Here is a 22,623-nt window from a genome sequence, read left to right as displayed (position 1 = left end):
CCATTTGTTTGGTGGCATTGCTTGGAATAGACTTTGGCATGCCTCTGTTGTAGTACTAAACTTTTTATAGTGTGCAAGACATCAACCTTTGTACCTCCGGGATGCATTTGACATCAGTTCCTCAACCATTAATCGATCCTCTCGTTGGTCAAAATTAAGTTCAAACTCGTCCTTTCAAAAATTATAAACAATTAGTATAAATACAAAGTAATTTTAAATTAACATGTTATATACTTAGTTGCTTGGGATGTAACTTATTATCAAGTAACAATTTTTGATATGATCTTTCACATCTTGTGAAATTTTAGACTAGGGGGATGTAGCCATCAGTGCATACGTGTGAGTAAGCGTACCAACATAAGAAGCAAGCCACGATGCCGAATCTCCGGAGCCACTAGTGTGATAATCAGGAATATCAACTTTAATTTTATCCAATTTCCTTACTTTCTTTATGCAAACAGCCCTCGTAGTACCTTGACCTCGATGCTAGCCTACAACAGCTATATATACAATAATTAAAGTATATATTTTAATTAAATTATTTTATTTATATATATTACTTAAATTGAGTATAAAATATGGTATTTAATTTGATAAAATATCTTGTTCTAGATTTAGTGATGTTAGTCTACTATGTTTGGCAGATAAACCATACGTGGAGTCAGTAATGGATGGGGATAGCGCACGTGTTGCTTTGCATTTGGGAGGCATATATGTTTGAAATTGTAACAAATTATTATTCGAACAAACATTACAGATATTTATAAGAATAATACTTACAAAAATATCGGTTTGAAATTTATTCACTATCAGTTTTGCTGGACTAGTTGTCTTCATCCTCACTAGATACTTCAGTTGATTCATATTCTTCTGACATTTCACCCTTAATTACTTCGGGTTGAACATATTCACTATGTAATGAAACCATGTCATATTGGCTTAGATTAACAAATAAATTTATGACTGGTTTGTTTTCTTGATATACTTCTTTATTTTCTAGACTATTAACTTCTTCATGTGGTTCATCTGCCTCTGGAATGTAATCATATACATTTCTTGGTGCAAACTTCTCAATTACCCACTATGGGTTCTCATATTCTGGATCATCTAAATAAAAAACTTAATTTGCTCGACAAACGAGAACGAAAGTATCGTCCTCATACCATATGCAAGATGTATTGACACTCACAAAATATTCATTGTTACACACTTCCAATCTAGGATTTGTGACATCCTATCAATTACATTTAAACAGTCAGACCATTTATCCCCCATGTACTTTAATGTTATGATATCTTTAACAATTCCGTAGAAGTCAATATTATCATCTCTATGGCATCATTCAACTACGACCCCACAATTTTGAATTTTCTTATATCGTTTTCTGTCAGCTGTATGAAATCTATATCCACAAACCAAACATCCTGAGTATTCAATGACTCATCCGGATGGATCACATGCCAAAGCATACAGTTAAATAAATATTATGGGAAAACTTAAGCGATCTGTTGGGAATAAAGCTCATCTAGAAGGTTCGATTGCAAAGTCATACATTGATAATGAGTGTCACACATTTTATTCAATGTATTTCCGTGGGGTTGATACTAGATTTACGAGACTGGATCAAAATTATGAAAGTGGATGCACGAAGAGGAATTTGCCTTGTGGTTTGAATATACGGTAGTACCACTAAACTCCATATATTTCTATCTTACATTAATATAACTATAATAATATTTATTGATGTAGGTTGTATCAAAACAAGGCGAAAATTCAGAAGAAATCTCGCATGTGAGTTTTCACCTTGTTTCGATACAACCTACATCAATAAATATTATTATAGTTATATCAATGTTAGATAGAAATATATGGAGTTTAGTGGTACTACCGTATATTTAAACTACAAGGCAAATTTCTCTTCGTGCATCCACCTTCATAATTTCGATCTGGTCTCGTAAATTTAGTATCGACCCCACGAAAATATATTAAACAAAATGTATAACACTTATTATCAATGTATGACTCTGTAATCGAACCTTTTAGATGAGCTTTATTCCCAACAGATCGCTTAAGTTTTTCAAAAAACTGTTCAACAAGATACATCCATCTATACTGAACTGGGTCATCGACTAAAGTCTCACGAGGTAGGTGCATAGCCAAATAAACCATTACATCAAATAATGAAAATGGGTATAAACTCTCCAATTTGCATAATATCATTGCAATGCCAGCTTCCATTTTTAACAATACATAAACTTTCAACGTTCTACTACAAATGTCCCTGAAATATTTTTTCAATTCTGTGAGAGCTGTACGAACATCTCGAGTAAACTTTCCACGCACACCAACTGACAATAGACACTGTAGAAATACATGACAGTCATGACTTTTAAGACCAGTTATCTTCTAATCATGTGTTCGAACACATCTTGACATGTTTGAACCATAGATATCGGGTAATGTGATTGTCATGAACCAATCACAAAATTCATTTCTCTCATAATTTGAAAGTGTATGACATCCGATGAGCATATAGGCTAACAACTCATTATCTTGTAAATGTAACTTCGGTCTTATCCCAAATCCTTTAAATCTTTACAAGAGTTAGCTGTATCTTTTTTCTTTCCTTTTATTGACATCAGAGTGCTTAATATATTCTCACATATATTTTTCTCAATGTGCATAATATCTAGATTGTGGCGCAATGTCGAGCTAGACCAGTATGACAACTCTAAAAAAATATTTTTTTTTGTCCAATTCAACTCACTGCTTATCGTTTTCCCTTTTGAACTCTTGTATCTTTCCCAAATCTATTTTCTAAAACATCCCCTAACTACGCGATAATATCATTCACAAACAACTTTGGCAGTGATGACATGCACTCAACCCTTCAATCAAACATCACTCTATTTGAGCATCATCTTTGTTCATGTAGTAAATATCGACGGTGTCACATGAAACATAATTTCCTACCCATTTGTCAACTATTGAGACTATGTATCTTTATTGTAAACAGGATAAGCTACTTTAACTTTTGTGCTCCACCCAGACAAATTTTCATATACTGAAAAATTATTTATTATCCACATCATTACAACATGCATCTTGAACTCCCGCGACGAGGCTGCATCATATGTACTGACACTTTGATTCCACAACTCTTTCAACTCTGCAATTAGTAGTTACAGATATACATCTAATTCGTTCCTTGGTGACGTTGCTCATGGTATCAGTAGAGTCATCATAAAATACAGATTCTTCATACACTTCCAAGGTAGCAAGTTATAAGGTATTAATATGATAGAATAAGTACTATGAGAAGTCATGTTGACAAATGGATTAAAACCATTCGTTGCTAAACCAAGACCTACATTGCGACGTTTTTCGGCAAACTATGAATATTTGACGTCAAATTTCTTCCATTGTAAGGAATCTGTAGGATGCGAGAGGAAGTTTTCATTTTGGACTCTTTTTGTGTGATGCCAAGACATATATTTCGCAGTCAACCGAGACAAAAACAATCTTTGAAGTCGAGAAATCAATGGAAAAAGTCTTAACACTTTTTGGGGTACATTACGTTTATCGGATATCCATCTTGACTCATGACACACTGGACATGAATCAAATTCTGCATATTGCTGCCAAAAGAGAACACAATTATTTTTACAAGCGTAGATGATATTACAATCAAATCCTATCCTCGCTTCAATTGTTTCGTTTCATAAAAATTACAGGGTATTACATTATCCTGAGGGAAAGCTTCTTTAAATAATTCTAGCAACATATTGATGGTCTTGGCAGAAATATGACAAATAAACTTAATATGGAGCAACCTCACCGTAAAAGATAACTTGCTATGACAGGTGCACCCCTCGTACAACTCTCGTTGTGCATCCTCCCATAATTTTCTAAAGTTTCCATTTCCCTCAAATGATTGTGTAGATGTTCTTTCTCAATCCTTTGTCCCAAATATTCCTGCACCCAGATCGCCTAACATCTCAGTCATATCCTCTTCATTATAATCATTGTCATCAGAAGCATATATATTAATGTTGTCTATGTCGATGTTGTTACTCTCCTCCATTTGATTGGACTGGCTACTAAATCTAACACCTTTAGAAAATGGTTTGTTATGTAAAACCCGAGGTGAGTATTTAGGATCGATTTCATTTACAAATAAATGATCCTCCACTACAACGAAATTATAAGGACTAAGATTTTTTCACTTCTTGTATAGACATCTTATAAATTCTCGATTGTCAACACTCATGCGGGCAAACTTAATAAAAAACTTCACCCATTGTGCATACTCCTTATAGTCTCCCCCAAGTCTATTTCCCAACAACATCCAACTATTATCCATAGTATTTCTGTTACTCGTCGGTTGTCTATCAAAAAAATCCAATTCATATGATAAACACTATCAAGAGTATATTCATACTTGTTGATCATCTATTTTATAAGGTAATTGGTTCTATCTCATTCGAGAGATTATCATCTTTATCGCATATATACTCTGTCCAAAATTTTAATGTTAGTAAAAATTTCGGTAATATTTTCCTACAATTCTCCAAGTATGCTAGTCACAATAAGTCGTCGACTCTATTCATGGGTCCTAAATAGTAAACCAACCCACTAGTAAAGCAACTCCTACAATTATTAAATTTTAAATCAAATCACATTCCAAATCACAAATACATTACCAAATACATTACAAATCACCAATATTATTATTATTATTTTATAAGTATATATTTTAATTTAAATATTAATAATTCTTATGTTTATTATATTTTAAGTAGTAATTTTAATTCTATCAAAAAATATTTTTTAATTATACATTATAGTTTTTTAATTAAATATTTTATAAGTATTAAATTTAATTTAAGTATTAATAATTCTTGTGTTTAATATATTTTAAGTGTTAATTGTAATTTAAGTGCAAAATATTTTTAAATTATACATTATTGTTTTTTAATTAAATATTTTATAAGTATTAATTTTAATTTAAGTATTAATAATTCCTATGTTTATTAGATTTTAAGTATTAGTTTTAATTTAAGTGCAAAATATTTTTTAATTATACATTTTAGTTTTAATAGAGAATATTTTATAAGTAGTAATTTTAATTTAAGTATTAATAATTCTTATGTTTAATATATTTTAAGTATTAATCTTAATTTAACTACAATTTTTTAATTATACATTATATTTTTTTAATTAAATATTTTATAAGTATTAATTTAAGTATTAATAATTCTTATGTTTATTATATTTTATTTATTAATTTAAGTATTAATAATTCTTAAGTTTTTTATATTTTAAGTATTATTTTTATATATATTATTAGTCTTTTAAGTAAAATCTTTTAACTAAAATCTTATTAAGTTCAAAAAGGATTCTGTTCGAATAAGATTCTTTTCGAATAGGATAATTCTGTTTGAAAACTATAAATTATCAAATCACTAAAAATTAGAGATCTTACCTCAAATTTTTGCTATCTAATAAAAATATGAATCCACAACACCTACATATGCATAAAATACATTATGAGAAAATCCTAAATCAAATTCAATAAACCAAATACAAAGTAACTCGAAATACAAACACAATAGCAAAAAACTAATGCCTACTTATTCTAAACATCTCCCCTCTCTCAAGAATCCATTCTCTCTTATTTGAATTTTTCCCCTCTCTCTCTCTCCACAACACTCACTTACGGACCACAAAATTGTCTTATAGTGCTCTGCCTCTCTCAAATTTCAATTCATGCGTGAAAATGAACTGAAGGTATATGTATTTGAATCTTTGAAGTCCTGTTCGAACACGAAAATCTTAAAAAACAATAAAATTCTGCTGTGATTTATTTCAATTTTTAACATTTGAACAATTAATATGGTAGTTCAAACTAACTAATCAGAAAATTCTGTTGTGATTTATAACTAACCAAATTGCACCATTGCTTTCGAATGTGGCATTTTCACGTTCAAATAAGTGAATCTTCAGAGTATTTGACGTGAAATTTTCCTCTAAACATATTCTACGAGATAAATCCGTTCAAACGAGACTTTATTTTGTTCGAACTAATATTGATATTATTATACTTATAAGTATATATATAGTTATAATAATATATGTATATTATATATTTTAATAATCTATAATATATAATATACATATATATAGTAATTATTAATATATAGTACTTATGAGATAATGTTATTATAATTTATAAAATAAAAGTTTATCTTAACTATGAAAATTTAATTTATCATATGCTTTAAATATAAAATATATATTTAAATTCTTAATAATATTTTATTTATAGCTATACTAATATATAACTAATTATACTGATATATTATATATAGCTAAATAATCACTATACTAAATAATCACATATAAAATAATGATATGGTATTATACTTATACTAATATAGTTATATATATATATTATAGCTATACTAATATATAACTAATACTAATATATAACTAATATTAATATATATCTATACTAATAGTCTAATATTAATACTATTATATAGTCTAATATATTACATAGATATAACTAATACTAATATATATACTAATACTAATAGTTTAATATAAACTATAGTTATACTTATAATAATATAGTTATACTAAATCACTATTAGATATAAATCATTATAATTTTTTTAATAGGTTAAATCACTATAACAAAATACTATATAGTAACTATATATAATACTTACACTATAGTAGCTATATAATTAAGTGTTTATAATATATACTAATTACTTAGTATGTTATAGGTAATAGAATAAGTATATTAAGTATTATTATATATTAGTATTAGTAATATAATTAGAAATGTATTAGTATAATAACTGTTCGGACAGATTTCCTATCGGTTTGAACAACATTTATTAGTATAATAACCGTTCGAACGGGTTTTGTACTGTTCAAACGAAACGTCGCGGATATCATATACCTAGTTCAAAGAGATTGCCATTTATGTTCCCAGTTCAAACAAATATCCCTCAAGAGACTAGTTGCCCGTTCACAACTTCGCCACTCATCCGCCATAGCAAGCCCACATTTGAACTTCTAAGAGGTATGGGTCAAGTCTCCACACCTATTATTTCATTTTTTGTTTGAATAGGTTGTGTTTTGGGGGGGTATGGATTTTGAATCCGAAATCTCCCATTTTGGTGTTTTCCATATAACTAACACCAAAATAATCGGTAGAAATGGTGGGGCTTCAATTATTAATTATTTCTACTGATTAAAACTAAGGATCCTCACTAGATTGCATTTTTTCTTTCGGGGCTGAGTCGACTTAGTCATGGCTGTTTAGCGTGTTTCCGTTCGAATTTGTTTGAATGCTCAGTTTCCAAACAGATATTTTTGTTCGAACAAATTAAATTCGTTCGAATGAATAGAACATTCCTTTCAAATAGAGATTTTCCTAATTTGAACTATGAAGTTACATTACAATGGTTAGTTCGAATAGTATATGTTTCGTTCGTACTAATTATTTCAATTCAGTTCAATATAGTATAATTCTTCAATAATATAATTATACAATTATTTTAATTATATTCTTACTTTTCTTGTGGTTAAACAATATACTAATGGCATCCAGCGGAAGAAAACGTGCGAGAGATTAGACTGACCAAAGTAGTAGAGCAGCTCATGCTCAGGAGACGAAGCTTATACTTGTCGAGTGAGAGATCAAGAGATGCTCGGTGAGTTTTACCGTTTCATGGGAGAGCATGACGTTGATGCCTTGTGCTACACTTTAGTGGTCAAGGGAGTGAGTATTACTTTCTCTTCCTGTATTATTGTTGAGTTCCTTGATCTTTCGTGCATATCCTGCAGCCGCTGTAGCGGCTACATCAAGAGCAGTGGCTACACCATTTGATTTGGACACATCGGCTGCATCCTCATCGCTAGTGCCGAAAGTAGAGCCAGATGCTAGTTCGGATGATAGTAAGGATGAGAATCTACCGATGATGGTCTCACAGATGATCAGGTCTGTCAGCTAGTGTGAGACCCTTTAGCTCCTCCATATGATGGGAGTAAGGTGATCCGACAACCCGATTGTATAGCATTTTCCAGAATGCTTCATTTGATTGTTGGGTATAACATCGATCCGAAAAAACACAAGACTAATTTTGGGATTGCTCGAACCAAATTTTTGTTGGGGATAGCATGAGGGGAACCCATTGATCTGGCATTTTATTTCTTCCTCCTCATTCGATCAAACTCACATTATTCTAGTGGAGTGAGTCTACCATTTGCACTGCTGATACCTAACCTCCTACTCCGATTAGGGGTTACAGTACCTGAGACTGAGCGAAGGTGGCCACAGATAGGGCCCCTTAACAAGATCACATTCAGCAAGAGCAATGCCCACTTACAGAAGACTGCACTAGAACAACCTAGTGGTATGTAGACCGATCCAGCTTCTAGTAGTACTGTCAGTGTTGAGAGACAGCCTCTTGGAGCTAATTTGGATCAGCTACGAGCTCTGTTTGTGGAGTTCATTGAACCTATCATAGAGAAGCTTAGGAATCTGGATGAACGCATTAAAATGTTACAAGAGGATTTTGATCTACTTAGCATGTAGATCGTTTTAGTTATTATTTTACTTTTTTATATTGTATTGAACATTATATATTTGGGATGTATTTAATGTATGATTTTTATTTTTCATTTTTGCAACCTTGTTTATTTTTTTCATTTTACTTACCATTCATGATGATATAAAAACTGACACTATCTTTAAATTAATATTTATATAACTTTAATATAATAGAAATCACTATAAAATTTTGAAATTAATTAAATAAAATTAATTTATGAATTTATAAATATTTTAACTTACCTTAAATCATAATATATAATATTTTTATATTTGAAAATGATAACAAATCAATAAAAAAAATATTTATTACTTTAATGAAAAAAATATATACACAAATTAATGACGATAAACAATTTTTTTATAATTTTCAACTAAATTAGTCGTTCGAATGAATAAATATGGTGTTCGAACGATATTTGTTTTTGTTCGAACGGTAAAGCAACCTTGCCGCCACATTTTTCCACCAAACCTAGTCTGTTTAAACAAATATATTTAAGTTATAACGGTTTTAAACTTTTTCCGGAAAAAATTAATTAATTTCTCGTCAAGATTGTAACACCTCGTAAATTAGTACATTTTTAATGAAGCATTTTTATTTATTTATTCAAAATTTATTCTCTTATTTTATAATTATCGGGTATTTTAAATGGGTTATTTTATGATCTTTAAATTGTGGGAATTAAATTGTTATGTTTCCTTAATATTTATTTATTGTTGTACATATAAATTGTTCTTCTTTAAAATTAATTGATTGTGAAATTTAATTATTTTATTTTCATTGTATCATTACGTTTAAATTATTTTAATTGATTTGCTGTTTTAAAATCATTTCCGTTGGATCATTTTCGTGACTCAAGATGTGAGGACTAGACCTCATTTCTTTCACTTCATTTTCTCTTTCCTCTTTTTTTTTTTTTTCTTTTCTTTTCCTTTTTTTTTTTTTTCTTTTTCCCCTGCTTTCCCCCCCCTCTATGCGCGACCCAGCTCCCTCTCTCTCCCTTTCTCTCCCCGTGCGTCCGTCACCTTCACCCAGACCGCCGCCGTCGCGCCGCCGTGCCCGACACCGCCCGGCCGACCAGCTCCCCCTCACTCCGGCGACCTCACCCCCCAAATCCCAGCCCCTACCTCGCTGCCGGTAGCCCGCACGCACCCCACGAAGCCGCGACATTCTTTGCGCCGTTGCGCCGCCGTCGCGACACCTCCGGCCTCCATTTCTTCACTACTTCATCCCCGACCTCATAGCAACCCAATGGACCCAACCCCAGCTCCGATCCGTCACCGGTGAAGCCCCACCAAGCCCATTTCCGATTTGTGCATCTTTGGCCTAAAACCACCCCTTGCGCCGCCACCCACGGCAAACCACCACCACCATTGGCTTCACCGACCTCTCTAAGCCCTACCCTATCAATTTTGGGTTTTAGTTTGTCCCCGTTGAAAAGTGGGTATTTGAGACCCACGGCCACAGTGTATTTTACACTGTGTTGTTGCTGAGTCGCTACCTTTTGCAACTCCGTGATCCTCCAGAAATCATATTTTAGCGCTGTAAGTATTATCCTTAAAGAACTTTTGTGATTTAAATATATTTTTGCACTAACACATATTATCTGTGAATTGATTTGTTTTGCCGGACTGAGTCCGAGGAGTTTCGGGGGTCGGATGGATTGTGGACGGAGTTGTTGTGTGTTTGTTTGCATTGTGAATTGTGGTTGTTGGTTATGGCTTGTTCATGTACATCGCATATTGCACGCATGATCATGTTTGTAAAGAAAACTGAGTTTTTGCATGATTGCATACATGTTCATGTGTTTATTGAAAATTGGATTCTCATGTGAGTAAAAGGAAAAGAGACTGTAGGGATGGTGGTAAGCAGGGATGGTGGTAGAGTCCCGCCTGCGATTCCCGCCTACGGTGCACGCGATAGGGATGGTGGTAAGCAGGGATGGTGGTTGTGTCCCGCCTGCGATTCCCGCCTATGGTGCACGCGGTAGGGATGGTGGTAAGCAGGGACGGTGGTAGAGTCCCACCTGTGATTCCCGCCTACAGTGTTCTGTTAAGTATTCATTGTGTGTAAAGGAACTGTATGGATGGTGGTAAGCAAGGATGGTGGTTGTGTCCCGCCTGTGATTCCCACCTACGGTGCACGCTGTAGGGATGGTGGTAAGCAGGGACGGTGGTAGAGTCCCGCCTGCGATTCTCGCCTACAGTGTTCGATAAATGGTTTGTTTTGTGTGAATCATTTTCTGGGAAAATGACAAACTATATTTTTGGGCCAAAATAGGGTTTTTGGCGTGTGTTGGAAATAATCATTTTTGGGAAAAATGGTATTTTATGACTAAATGTATTTTGTCATATTGTTGGTTGCATTAATGTATTTGTATCTCGAGAGTTGTTTGGTTTAAACTTACCTGTGGTACCATTTTATGGTATCGCAGATTTTGATGCAGATGATGATGACGAGCCTTAGCATGGCTCCGTTGGTGGAGTGATCTGGGATTGCTCCTGTTTAGCGAGTTATGTTTTTATCAATTTATATATTGCCTTTGTAATATATTTGGGATGACTGTATAACTCTTTAAAGATAAATTGTGTTGAATATTTGTATTTAAAATTCTGGTACTTAGTTGACTATTATAATATCCGCTGCGAATTTTTATTGTGCACCTTTGCATGTTGCACACACACTTGAGCACATTTCGTTGGGATGCATGACTGTATTGTCATCATCCCGACGTCACGATTCCTGTTCTTTTGTACGTGGGAGTCGGGGCGTCACAAAGATTATTATTCGAACAGATTATATACTATTCAAATAGACATTAATTCCCTGTTCGAATCTATTTATTTCCGTTCGAACGGTTTTTTTTAGACGATTTTATTCGTCCTAAAATATCTCGTTCGAATGGATATTTATCCGTTCGAACGAATTTAGAAACTAAGCCATTTTTTTGAGACGTCTCTAATAATTACTTTTAGGGACGAAATCTCATTTGTTCCTAACAAAATTCATCCCAAAAAAGAATATTTCTTGTAGTGAGTAATAATTTAGTATCAATGTATTATTATATTTCATAATGTATAACATATAATATTAATATCACTATAGCACTATAATATATATATATATATATATACTATATGCAACAGGAACACTATAATAGTATAATATATAGTACTAGTATATATTAATATATTATAAGAGTTATATTATAGCTATAGCAAATTTTTTTTTTTTTTTTGCTGATTTTCATATTCTGTTTTTATAGTAGTTTTATTTATTGAAGATTTTTTTTCCTTTTTACAACAGATTTTCATTTTATGTTTCTTATAGCAGTTTTTTTTTATAACGGATCTTTTATACAGCAGATTTTTTTATACAAAAAATTTTTTTATAGCAGTTATTTTTATAACAGATTTTTTTTTTATGAGAAATTGGCATTTGATTAAAACCCATAAACCAGACCGAACCAGGCCAGAACCTGTAAAACCGGAAGTACCGTTTTATGAGGGTAATCGGTACGGTATCGGTTTTTAAAAATACAAAAATGGTGTATACCGATTCGGTTCTAAAATTTATCTAAAACAGAATCAAACCGGATCGGTTACACCCCCAAGTGAAGTAAAGCATAATGTAAGGCAGAGTTCAACTGCTTACAAAAAAAGAAAAAGAAAAAAAGCCTGCAAAAAAAAAATAAATAAATAAATAAAAAAGATAGAGAGTTCAACTAGTTTTAGCCCTTCAATTCTTATTTGAGAATGGATTTTGGGAAAGGCAACAAAATATTCGATTCTAATGGAGGGTTGGTACTCCTGTCGTCCCGGGGACATGATGTTTGGATTAAAAAATATTCTAAATTTATTTTATCTCGTCTAATCTTTACAACTTTATTAAATTTTCAAACAAAATATAATAAATAATTCATCTTTTTCAAATCTCAAAATAATTATAATATTAAAAAAATAAATTCAATTACAATAATATTTTATTCAACTTTCATCTCATCTCAACTATACTTATTATCCAAACCTTGAGGGCTTTACTTGTTCTCTAAACATTTAAACCATGCCCTAAAGATTAGGAGACATCTAATAATAATTTGCCACAATGATCCCTATAAAGATCACCAGATCATATCCAACCATACCTAGATTTTCAAGAGATGAACCATTAATGTTAAATCTCACAAGACCAACTATTAAGCGTTAACCATTTAATTAAAAAAAGGCTTCACACTTTTAACAATGAGAGGTGCCATATTTAGGGTTGTAAAGAACACAGAGCTTAAATGCACTAGGAGAGGTGGCTTGAACTGAGTAATTCTTTTAATCACTCTTAAACTGCATTAACATGGAATAGTTTTAAAGAGAGATTTAGGGATGCTCACGGAATAAGATAAGATGAGAAATCTGTAAATAGTAATGAAATAATTTGAAATTATGATGTCTTATGAGATTTTAGGAAATGAGAGATAAAATATTGAATAATAATATTATAAAGTTAAAATATTGTTAGAATATATTTTTTTAATATTATTTTTATTTTTGGATTTGAGAATGTTGAATTATTTTTTATGTTTTATTTAAAAGTTTGAAAAAGTTGTAATAATTAAGTAATGATTAGATAAAAAAAGTTAAAATTTAAAATTGAAAAGTGTATATTTGAGTAGTGATTGGATGTTGAGATGAGATGAGATGGAATGAAAACATCTCAACATCCAAACAACCCTTAATCCTGCGTAACCATAATTTCCTAAATTGTTAGATGAGATTTGGATAGTGAATTGAGATGAGATAAAAGTTGAGAGTTAAATAAAATATTGTTAGAATATTATTTTTTAATATTATTTTTACTTTAAAATTTAAAAAAATTAAATTATTTATTATATTTTATTTTAAAATTTGATAAAATTAGATGAGTTGATATATTTTTTTTTGAATCCAAACAAATCATAAGAATGGGCGTAGGAACTAAGGTTGAAAGAAAAATGATTGAGGCAACCGCCTGGTGTAATCGGCGTGCAACTGACTTGTCCACGTCATTTAAGAGTTTTTCACCTGTTTCATTTTCTTCTCTCTCTCCCTTTCCATTTCGTTCGCCCTCTCTCCCTCGAAATTTCATCTCTCCCTCCCTCTCCATTTTGTTTTCTCCTCCATCTTCCACTCCATGTAAAATCAAAACCCATTGCTATGAAAAAAAGCAGATCCAAAGAAAAACAGGAGCTGAGATTGGATAGAGAGATCGGAGGAAAAAGAACCGAAAGAAGGGGGCAGAATTGGAAGAGGAAGAAGGACCAAGGAGTCTGCCGCCGCAACCGCCACCAGGTCTCAAGTTCAGCACTGTCGGATCAGCTTGCTGCATATATACCTCAAATCTTTCGCTCAGATAAAATATGAAGACAATCTCAGCCGCCCGATTCAAACCTTGAAGAAGAAAGCAAAGGAGATTTAGCTACGTAATTCGCCGAATCAGAAGGAAAATATATCAAATGGAGATAGAGATAGAGAAGAAAAGAGAAGCTTTTTATATGTATTGTGAGAGACACAGTCCATCCCTCTCCATCTCCATGGGGACATTACTGTGGGTTGACTAAAGTAGGATCGTTTTGTGTAACGGAAAGAGAAATTCGATTTCATTGTTGAATCCGTTGATCTTACATTCGCCTGAAATTTTGTTGTTTCGCTAGAATTTCTTCTTTTTTTAGGCGGAAAAATGTTTTCAATGTCGGATTTCGTGGATTTTGTTTCACGAATTTGTTGAAATTTCGGTTTCTGTTGTGGGTTTGATCGTAAAGACGGGGTTAGCTCTCTTGAACATTGAGTTTAATATCTAAGAAATCATGCGAAATTGAACAAGAAACTTCTATTATGACGCGCACTTCAACCTCAAAAGCCTTATACGCACACGAAGTTCATTTTTTTTCCTTAAAATTTTCCCGTCAAATGGCTTCGTTGTTTTCACTTCTATGACTTTTTTTCTCAATTTCCTTACCCTTTTGCTAATTAATGTGCAACGATCAGTGTTGATGCAAAAGAATTTCTGGTTTGTTTTCTTCTGCTGTGCCCGTACCTTCAGAGAATCCATGACGAGATGAACAATCTAATCTCTAAGAACTACTTCTCTTAGGCTACAAATTGCCAGGAACTCGGTTATGCTCCAAGGACGTCCAGATAAAGAAGCTTTTGTTAAATCTTTTGTTAAATTGAATTGAGAAGAATGAGAATTAAAAGTTAAATAAAATATTATTAAAATATTATTTTTTAATATTATTATTATTTTAAAATTTAAAAAAATTAAATTATTTATTATATTTTATATTTAAATTTTAAAAAATCTACATCAGGTACAAATAAAAGATCTCAATGCCGAGATCGTGCAATTGCTTACGTTTCAGTCAGATTTTTCTATCTTCTAATATATCTTGACTGATGTGACTTTATGCCACGTCAACCCATTCCTCAGGATTTCCCACCCCGGTTGCCTATAGCAGGAGCCAGGTTGAAATGATGCCGCCCACTTGTTCCTTTCTTTTACTATTTTCCCACCGCATGATGAAATACCTATCTTGCCATGGACCAAAGATGGCAGAAGATTTGTTTCCATACCCCTACAGTCAAATGATCACCTTCTGCAACATACAGTGCGCAATTGATTCTGCATTATTAAGATAGAGGACAACATTGATGCTTAGAAGCCATTTGAGTTTCACAATGCTTGATAGCCAAATTCACATAAATATTAAGAAATCACCATTTATATTAAAAATTTAAATTGATGAAAAGATGTATATTTAATTATTTATATTTAATTTTTAATGCTCTTCCTCACATCAATCACATGTGGGCTACACTCTCAATAAATAAGTGACCTAATACGTGAAATATTTAATTAAGGACAATACTAGGGTGTACACTAAATGCACCCCAAATATGCACATCAGTGCAACTGAGTTTTTTTTTTTTTTTTTTTCTTTTCTTTTTCTTTAAGTATTTTTTAAACATCATTTACCATTAAATAAATAAATAAATAAATAAATTCACTAATAATCACTTCAACCTTAACTATTAAGAAACAAATAAAAATAAAAATATATGTGTGGTCATATTTGGTAGACATATTTAGAAGTTATATTATTATTTTCCTTTAATTAAATAAGATAGAGTGTAGAGTTAGGGTTCGAACTCAGGACTTTTACTCTAATATCATGTGAAATTATCACTTGTCTAAAAAACTTAAGTTAATAGGAAGAGATATATTTAATTACTTTTATTATATTCTTAACAAATACCATTCATGATGGCTTTCGGACTTGAAAATAATAGATTTTTTTAGTGGGAATCAATTTACTCCACAATTGATTATGATAAGGAAAATAAGGAATTATACACCCTTGTTTTGTCCGGTGTTGATTTTGTGTAAAACTCTTCCATCATTAATTCTTATAAGTAGAAGTAAATTAAATCCCTAAAGAATTTATTTTCTAACATCTCTAGATTTTTAAAATTAGTTGTTCTATTTAGCACTTTACACTTAACACATGCTAACGTGAGTTTTTAGTTTTTTGAAAAATTCTACTTAGTAGCTTTACATCACATACTTATTTTTTATTTTTTTTCTCAATAGGTGTTTGGTGAAGGGCTATTGAGTAGATAATTTTTTATTTTATTTTAATCTTTCTATGTTTTGAAAAGCTCTACTCAGTAATCCTATACCACACATATTTTTTTTCCTCTCAATTAGTTTCTGGTGTACATGTATAGGGCTACTAAGTACAAAAATTATTTTTTTTTTCAACAAGTGTATATTGTAAGACTGTTAAGTAAAATTTTTCTTTTAAAATTGATCAAATTATTCATTTTATTTATATGCATCTCGAAAGTTTGGCACACATGATTTTATCTTTCTTTTCATTCATTTAAAATAAAATTAAAACTCCAATATCTTTATCATTCTCAATTGAGTTATGCTAGGTAGCACTCACTTTAACGGTGCACGCATTGCACACCCTACGAAGCTGCTGGTCTTTTGTTTTAATGCAAAATGCACGTTTTGCTCGGTAGCGTTTTCTCCTCTTCCCAATTTGAATTTCGCCCGCGTCAACCTCTCGATTTTTCACCCGCGTCGAATCTCCTTTGCCCACCGCCACCGATGATGCCATTTGTCTTTCCAGCGACACCGAGTTCATCTGCACTGTAACTCGTTCCCTACGCCGCATCGATTTCTTCCTTTCCTCCCTCCCCATTTCTTTTCTTCCTATCCTCACCCCTCCCCGCGTCACCTTCCCCGTCGGCATCCTTTCCCTCACTCCTACGCCGCATCACCCATCCTCCACCCCCACCCCGCGTCTCCCAAACAATGCCCTAGTTGCCCTGCATCCCCTCTGCCCTGCACCCCCTCTGCCCAGCACCCCCTCCCTCTGCCCATCCTCTGATTGCCCAGTTTGAAAATGTGTTATTTCTGCTGAAGAGATCTGCGGGCACGGGCTACTAAGGTATGTATTTATTCATCTTATGAATCTGATGCAAGATGGTGCCATGCAAAGCATTTTAACCTTTAGTATGCAACACCGTAGCAACAACATATTAGAATGCACTGTTTCACTTGCAATGGATTGAAGCACAATGTTTTACCTTTTAAAACTTTAGGCATACATAAATGTTCTGATATTTTTTTTTGGGTGCTTGTTTTTGCATAATGGATTATTCACCTAATTGTGAACAAAATTTTCTGATATTTTTTTTTTTGTTCTTGTTTTTGTATAATAATTTAGAAATTGTTGTTGAAACTGTTTTGGAAATTCTGTGTTTGGTTTGAGAAGCAAAGGAATACAAAACAAAGCCTTAAGTACCCTCTCCAAGAACTAAAATGTCGTGATCTTCATTGGTGTTCACATAGATCTGTCGTTGTTTACAAATTCTGGAAGGTTGGTTTGTGTTGTAACAAAGACTGAAAGGCAAATAAAGGATAGATTTTTCTCTTTTTGGTTTGGTTTTCTGCTATTGGGCAAGATAAAAGCAACAAAATGTTTGAATAAATTCCTCTATGAGGATTATTCATGAATCAATCCATTTAACTGACCAAAACAACTACAAGAAAAAGTTCCAATCCTAATTCAAAATCAGCTACAATCCTAATCTTAAAATAGTCGTAAGAATTATTTAGCTTTTATTACCTCTTGGGGAAGAATTTGAGAAGGAATTTATAAAAAGAGCTAGGAATGTAAATGAGAATAGATGGGGGAGAGTAAAATTTGAGGTGCCTGCAACTATGCAAGTGCGAGTTCAAGTGTTTATACCCCAGCTTATTGTGAGTTGGGAAGTCATATGTTCGAGTATAGGAGACATTGGGGAAGGCTGTAGCTCCATAGCAGAGATTAGAGGCATTTTAGATGGACTGTAACTTTGTAGGAAGCTACACTGATGTTAGTGGCCTGATTGAGCTTGAATCATCAGATTCTCCCAAGTTTCCTCGTGATATAACTTGGTTGCATATTTGCCCTGAATTGAAAGGAAGTGTGGTTAGTGCGGTGTCAGGCTATGGTACTAATTATTGTTCAGATTTGAAAAATGTTAGTAAATTAAGGTTGCAGATTTATTGGCCAAATTAGGTGAAAATAATGGCGTCACTCGCTGAATATTTTGGTTGGCTTGATGTTTCGAGAGAGGTGGGAGGTTTTTGGTTGGTTGATAGATAAGTGTTTATCCTAAATGATTATATGATTTTTACATCAATGTACAATGTGGAGAGGGTGTTTATCGGTATGCATGGACATTTCTTTTGCTTAGGGCTGTACAAAAAAGCCATGTATCCTACTCGACTGATTTTTCATCGGTATCCATGGGTGAAACTTACGGTGCTTTCAAAGTGTTGTAGAGACTGACCCTTTCACTCACTCAAACTTCACAGTTCTAGAAAGAGACCCCTCTGAGTGTTGAACTTATCCCATATTTTTTCAATCATAAAAGTCTAGTCATCTATTAAGGAATTGAATGTTTGCATTTTTTTATTTATTTCAAAACCAGTGGGGTATGTGATCTTATTAAAGAATAAAACAAAAAAATAAAAAAGAGCAGGTAGTGGTGCTTATGATTTCATTCATTGAAATCAAATATGTTCACATACCCCACCAGTTATATACATTGGGATGAAAGCTAAATGTTGCTTGTTCCTGATTAGGTGGGTTATTTTGCCAACCAAATAAGCTAAATCTTTGTAAGGTTCTTTAGCGGCTTAAGGGGTGAAAAAAAATAGTGAAGTTGGGACATTTTCGCATTGATTTAAGAGCTGTAAAGTTCTTGTATGCCTGAGGGCTTTAGGTGGGTTATATTTTTCAGAAAACATAATTTTTTGCACAATAGAACCATTAAATTAAACTAAATGATAGTAAAGCAATAATAATAAAAAAAGATATATGGCTTTATGTACATTATGTTCATCCTATGTCTTTACAAAATATCCAGTATTATAGAATATGTTTCTATCTACCCCTGCATGAGAAATTTCTTTGGGAGATTGAATAATGTGATCGTTTGCCATTATAGAATATGTTTCCATCTTCCCCTATCAGTGGATTGCAAGACATATATAGCAATCAAATCTTGTAAGTTCCCCTCTTATTATTGTAGCTTAAGATGTTAAAGTTTCATTAATCATTAACTTTTCTTTTCTCATTTTGCTCATTTTTTCATGGCAGAAATGTAACATATCTTAATTCTCAAAACCACAAGCACATTCTAGAACCTTCATGAAGAATACAATGAAAGCCCAGTTGCCCGGAAAAGAGATCTCCAGTAGAGAGAGAGGGAGAACTCCATCAAAAAGAGGAAAAACACCAAAAGAGAGGACAATTAGTTTTGTTAATGTTGTGTTGGGGACTTAGCTGATTGATTAAGTTTGTAAGCATTGTAGTTAAACGGATACAATGCTTTCTTGTAATGCTTTCGTGTCATGCTGATTGTAATATTTTTTTGTGATGGAATGAGTATACCATTTTGATTCAGTACTATCTTTAGTGTAATGGTTTTTCTGTGATGGAATCAATTTACAATTTCCTACAATTTCCAGTAATAAATGAATGATAGATAGCTACTATGTTGAGTGGCCTTTTTTCAACCAAGGGAATTCACCATGTGCTTACTATTTTGATGGATACAAATCAAAATAGGACATATTTATCTGTTAGGAAAGATAAAAGTAACACTGTGCAAAACTGCCACATGAAGATAAAATGCAAAATTAAAACTGCTTATTCATTCTCAAGTACATAATATTTACAATCAAGAGAGTAATGTTTACAACCAAGTACTCAAATATATTGCCTTTACATTTACTCGCCATAACTCTTGGTTACGAATCCTATATTATAGCAGAAGACACTTTCGAAAAAGTCAAAGTAGTTGTAAATGACTATCGTAATCAATCTTCAGTCCACCTTATAAAGAATGCAGATGTTATAGAGCAATGACAAAATGATCACCTCCATAGATTTTAATATCTTTTCCATTTCTACCTCTTTGGATGACTTGGGCACAAAAGGTTCTCCTGGAGGTGGCTTGGTATTGCATGCTTTAGTAAGGTCTTTACATAAAAAGTTGACCAACAAATCAAGTTGTGGCTTGGAGCTATATAGATATTCAGCAACATCAGTATCAGAATATCTGATGACCTGGAAAATCCACAAGCAGTGATTTGATCATAATGTGAAGTGTGGTATCCAAAAAAATGTAAAAAGAGCCAAAAACCAAACAAAATTTTCTGGACAGTGACAAAATGCACATGAATGCCACAATTTAGAAGATGTTAAACATCCCTTTTAGCTTTACTTAGCAGTATCTTAACCTGCGACCTCACCCAAACGCAACATCAAACTCAAGTCCACCTATGTACCATCTGAGCAAGATCCAGGGGCAGACAACTTAGTGCCAAGAATTCCATTAGATTGTAACATATTACCTCTCTCATCCTATTCAAAACTCTACCCATTTAAATGGTAAACCAAATAAAACAAAAAAGTTAGCCTGTTTTGTCCATATTATAGCTACTTACTTTAAAGAAAAAGAACTTCGTTGCCAATATAGAGTTACATTATAATAAGCAGACCAAGACAAAATAATGCTGTAGACCCTGACATTCTGGATTTGATTCTAAAAAAAGAGCTCCTTCGAATTATAGGTGGAGTCATGTATTTGGAATTTAAACCTTAGGGGCGTATGAAGTGTCCTACCATGGTGAAGTTCTACGCCATCAAAGAAAATAATAATCCATGGATATTCTGACTTGAGATAGCTAAGAAAGTAGGTAGAGATACAATATTTAGCAATTGAAAGGCGTCCCCACCTCTCCCTTCTCAAACAAGTGAGCCAAGAAGGAAACTGATGAAAGCGGAGTCCATGTTGACAAGGCAACTTAAACTCAAGTCTTACATTTCATCGCCATACACTCGCAGCAGCTAGCTGGCATCTTGAGGGTAAAATTAGTTATGCAAAAAAGAAGGACGTACACAAGTTTCAGGGGCTTTGATGGGAAAATATGGACTGATACAATATGTTAGGCATGAATATACTTCACACTTTTGTTAATTTATTGCATTACTCAGATACCCAAGAGATCCTAATCATGAAGTAACACTTCTAGCCTCTGAGTCATCTATTCAATATGCCTAGAAGGTTTATCAGAACCACAACTGTATGTTGCCTTCCACATTAATTATGATATATATATATATAAGATAATTTTTTTTTTAACAAAATGTGTACAAATTATAAGAATCTGCCAACATTCTAAAACATCACAATTTTCAAAAATCAATATGCTAGAAATGTTTATCCTGTTAATCATTCTAAAATATCAGCATGTTTAGAGTTACTATCAACCAATATTAGGCATTGTATATAGAAAGGGGGCAACAGCCAACATATAAACATTTGAACCGCATCAGGGGGTTCCTCATCATGAAGCTCAATTGAAAGTAGAATAGCTCTTCGAGCCAAGGAAGCAAGAAATGCCCCCACAAATAAATCTTCTATTGAATAATGGTTTTGCAAAATAGCTAGAAGCTAGATACCCTACCCCCACGTTGATGTAGGGAAGCCTGTAAAACATTGTAAATAAATCAATTAATCAGAACTTACTAGACACAACTTGCCCAAAGTCACAAAACCGTATACAGGCACACACAAATATTCATTCCACCATATTTTCATTTTTACATCTTCAAACTACTTACTACATGTAAACGACAACTTAACTATACCTCTAGAAATATACTCTAAATGCGCAACATAAAATGAAAAGAGAAATAAAGGACAAAGAAATTAATCCCTCTTCTTCTTTATAAGAATAAATACCTTAGCCCGTCGGAGAGGGTGCTGGGTAGAGGGAGATTCAACGACAACAGAGGTAAGGGAAGGTTAGTGGAGAGAATGTGAGGTGCTAGGCAGAGGGATGGTTGCAGCGTCAGAGCAGAGGGAGGATTGGGTGACGCGGGGGTTTGGGTGGGGGAGAGGAGGTCAGCAAGATTTGCTGGAGCTGGGAGATGGGGATGGGGATGGGGGCGAGGACTGCGAGGTCTGCTGCTGGAGATGGGGATGGGGGGCGAGCACTCTGAAATCTGTGACACGGGCTGGGGCTAGGAACATTCAAATTTGGTTGGCGCCCATCTCCTTTTGTTGCAGGGATAAGTTGGTAATTTAACAATGGTGTGTAGTAGCTGCTGTCAATAGTGACTTCTCTCGAGAATATTTCTTCTCGAATATTATATCATTTGATATGACACAATATGCTGACATTTTATATCAATCTTTTCAAGTAAAATGATATATATATAAGTTATATTCCAACTCAACTATTATTATATATTAAAATATTAATATTTTTTATTTTAATTCAAAAATTTTATACTTGCAGAAGTTTAAAATAGATAAAATAATAAAATAATAATTTTTTTATACTTAATTATAAACAAATTGTAGTATAGTTGTTCCCATATCATTTTTCA

General features: G+C 32.9%; 1 long non-coding RNA gene across 1 annotated transcript; it reads right to left on the bottom strand.

Annotated features, from left to right (window-relative positions):
• Positions 1-19,852: 19,852 nt before the first annotated feature.
• Positions 19,853-22,027, bottom strand: LOC121240547. The gene is made up of 2 exons (XR_005935559.1): positions 21,974-22,027; positions 19,853-20,292 (listed from the first exon to the last, which is right to left on the bottom strand). It is a non-coding gene; the product is annotated as an uncharacterized LOC121240547 (long non-coding RNA).
• Positions 22,028-22,623: the final 596 nt, after the last annotated feature.

This window comes from Juglans microcarpa x Juglans regia, chromosome 7S, assembly GCF_004785595.1.
Source record: "Juglans microcarpa x Juglans regia isolate MS1-56 chromosome 7S, Jm3101_v1.0, whole genome shotgun sequence".
Lineage (NCBI taxonomy): Eukaryota > Viridiplantae > Streptophyta > Magnoliopsida > Fagales > Juglandaceae > Juglans > Juglans microcarpa x Juglans regia.
Note: the sequence above shows the minus strand (reverse complement) of the source record. Positions and strands in the feature narration are given on the sequence as shown.